The sequence below is a fragment of the Microtus ochrogaster genome, unplaced genomic scaffold (genome assembly GCF_000317375.1).
Source record: "Microtus ochrogaster isolate Prairie Vole_2 unplaced genomic scaffold, MicOch1.0 UNK5, whole genome shotgun sequence".
NCBI classification, from domain to species: Eukaryota; Metazoa; Chordata; class Mammalia; order Rodentia; family Cricetidae; genus Microtus; species Microtus ochrogaster.
In genome coordinates this window covers 3,761,575-3,764,899 of record NW_004949103.1, presented here as the reverse complement: position 1 = coordinate 3,764,899, position 3,325 = coordinate 3,761,575, and the positions used below count along the sequence as shown (strand labels likewise).

The window sequence follows — 3,325 nt, the reverse complement described above, 5'->3', positions numbered from 1 at the left end:
TATATACGAAGAGTGAGTGCATTGTATGTGTGCATAGTTAAGAGGGGAACGAAGAAAGAAGGAGCAAGTACATGAGTTTAACCACTAACACTTGGTAGCTCTGGCTTCTAATTGAGGGATATATGGGAGTTCATTGTATAATTTGTGTAATTTATTTGTAAGTAAAAATTTTATCAAAATCAAAAGTTGGAAAAGGGAAGCACTGACTTTTTACAGGGTAGAAAGTTAAAACTAATAACAAGTCAAATTATAACACGTTAACAGATTTAGAATCAGGCCAGCTGACAGTTTCCCTTGGGCCTGGGTTCAATCTCTAAGGATGCCCTGGGAATGGCTCCCAGGGGTGCATGGCACTTTCTGTTGAACCTGAGCAGAAGCCATAGTCCCTGGACACTGTTGTGCTGGGTGCTCCTGTAGGTACCATCTGGACTGGACTCGTGGAGGGGGTGGGTTTATTGAGAACTGCAGACTTCCAGAGTAAAACTTCATCTGAGTTCCTCGTGAATGGGGTACCTGGGGAATGAAAGCACAAAAGAGCCCTCCATCCTGCAGCATGTACACACACGCATGTACACACACACACACACACACACAAACACACACACACACACACATAATTGGAGCAGCAAGCCTCCATTTATCATTTATCATGATGAGATTAATTAAATTTTCCAGTCCCTGTATCCACCAGAGGGCAGGGATGGCCCCTGCCCTGGGTGGTGTCTACTTCCTGGCAGCTTGAAGCATTCAGGGTCCCCTGCCCTCCTCCCTAGCAGTCTTGCCCATTCTCTGCTCAGGAGGCTCTGTGGTGCCATGTTAATCCCATTACCACAAATGAAGATGTCATCACAGTTCTTGCAGAGGCCCCCATAGCTGATCCATCTTGGAAGAGGAAAGAAAAGTGCCATTGTCCACCCAGTCACTGACTTCTGAAGCTCCCTCTGGGACCAGGGCTGAGGAAGATTTCTGCAGCCTCCCGGCTAGGCAGCCTGAGTGTGGGAAGCCAGAACTGTGCAAGGTGCCAGCTGCCCAATCCCACATCAACTTACAAATCCAAGTCTCTAAAGCCCTTACGGCTTTCCATGAGGCACAAACCATTCTCAAATATGCTTGGGGTATGGTCATTTTTGGAGCAAAACATACATGAGGACAAAGGCACACATAAGGGATTCAGTACATGTCAACCACAGGCTGTGAAAGCAGTAGAAAGCATTTGTGGGCATTTACCACATCATATCCACTTTCTATTGATTTATTTTTGAGACAGTTTCTCTGTGCACATCTGGCTATCCTGGAACTTGCTCTGTAGACCAGGCTGGCCTCAAGCTCACAGATCTGCCTGCCTCTGCCTCCTGAGTGCTAGGATTAAAGGCGTGCACACCACTTCCTGCATAGCCACTTTCTTTCCTTTTTCTTTTTTATATCCACTTTTCTAATGCTCTCATTGCCCCTATTTATAAACAAGAAAAAAAGAGACTAAAAAACAAAACAAAACAAGTAACACATCCAAGGTGATCTCAGAGGCCAGCTAATGAGAGAGCACAAAGCTGTCACCTGCTTGAAATGATAAATTTTAAATGGAACCAGTGGCATTTGGCCCATGGTGAAGAATCAGTCTGGTTTTGCATGGAAGCAGAGGCTTCCTGTCTTTGCCTATGTCCTCTGGCCAGCCAAGTTTCAAAGATGATGGAGTTTGATTTATCTGTGGTCTAGAGCGTAAGGCACACACCCTTGGGTTAGCCTCTCTTTAGTGCTGCAGACCTGAGCTCCTTGTGCCACTCCTCTGTACTCTAAGAACCAGGATTGCCACCGCTGACTATGCAGGAAGTATCTAAGCCAGGGGCTGGATGACATATACAGTACCCAGGGCATGCTGTCAAGGATCTAGGGGCCAGGTCTTAGGAGGAGATGCCCCCATCCAGAGTCCATTACTTACCAATGCTGGTCCTGGGATGGAAGGCGAGCCGCTGCCATGGGATCATGAAGAGATGTCTGTGCTGGTCCTCATGCACAGCTGTGGCTCACCAGAGATCAGTAGCTTGCAACTCGACAGGGTAAAGACCCTGTAATGAAACCAAATTTGTAGACTAGGGAAGTGTGATGGTTGGCTTTAATCGCCAACTTGATACATTCTAGAATCACCTGGAAAGAGTCTCAATCCGGGGATGCCTATGTTGAATCGGTCTACTATGGGAGGCACCATTCTGTAGGCAGAGGGTGATGAACTATATAAGCGTGGAGAATTAGAGCTGAGCACAAAGAAACAAGAATTCAGCACTCACACATCTGCTCTGCTCTCAAGGGTAGATCTAATGTAACCAGCTGGCTGAAGCTCCTACCACTGTGACTTCTCTGTGCTCATGGACTGCAACCTGAGCTGTACATTGTACTACAGAAACAGAAATGAACCTAGAACAGGTAAACTTCCTGGGTTACTAGCCAATCAAACCCTGGTGCTGCCAAACCGGAAGAGGTTGCCCCTCTTGCTGAGCTCAAGACGGTGTGTAAGTTGGCTTACGTTTAAACCATTAGCCTTAAAGGCACAGTGGTTCTCAACCTGTGGGCCACAACCCCTTTGGGGTTGCACATCAGATATCCTGTGTATCAGATATTTGTATCACAACTTATAACAGTAGCAAAATTATAGTTATGAAGTAGCAAGGAAATAATTTTATGGCTGGGGGAGGGGGGTCATCACAACATGAGGAACTGTATTCAAGAGTCTCAGCATTAGGAAGGTTGAGAACCTTTGACTAGCAGGAAGAACTAACTCCAGAAACAGACTAAGGAAACTAGAAATAGTCCCAGCGAGTACTTGCCTCCTCTGAGGCCACACAGAGACCAGTAAGAAGGCCGCTCGAGGCTTTGGAGTGCGGCTGTTGATATCAGTGAGGGGCCTGAGATTCGTCTCACATCTGACTTTATGCCTGGCTTCCAGCAGCTTCCGGGAGGATGCAGGGCCCTGGGGTCCTGAGAAGCAGAGAATTTTAGGAGGGACCTAGATGTGTGCCAACTGATAGCTTTATGGATCTGTCACCTGCCTGGTGCTCCAAGCTGAAGGTTTGCCCCTCATTGTGTCCTCAGAGTCAATCTCCCCATGGGCTGGCTGGCCCTTGGACTGGGCGCCAGAAGGAGGTGGCAGTGGTTGCATGGACTCGTGGAGAGTATCCTCAGCTAGAGCCTTACCTTAAAAACATAGACATGGGCTGGTGAGATGACTCAGCCAGTTAAAGCACCGACCGCTGACCCTGGTGACTTCAATTTAATCCAGAGGCCCACACAGTGAAAGGAAAGAACAGACACTTGCAAGTTGTCCTCTGACCTC

The 3,325-nt window shown here is 47.5% G+C and overlaps 1 long non-coding RNA gene across 1 annotated transcript; it reads right to left on the bottom strand.

Moving 5' to 3' along the window:
- Positions 1-55: 55 nt before the first annotated feature.
- LOC113458153 lies at positions 56-2,063 on the bottom strand. Its single transcript, XR_003378579.1, has 3 exons — positions 1,937-2,063; positions 830-989; positions 56-513 (listed from the first exon to the last, which is right to left on the bottom strand). It is a non-coding gene; the product is annotated as an uncharacterized LOC113458153 (long non-coding RNA).
- Positions 2,064-3,325: the final 1,262 nt, after the last annotated feature.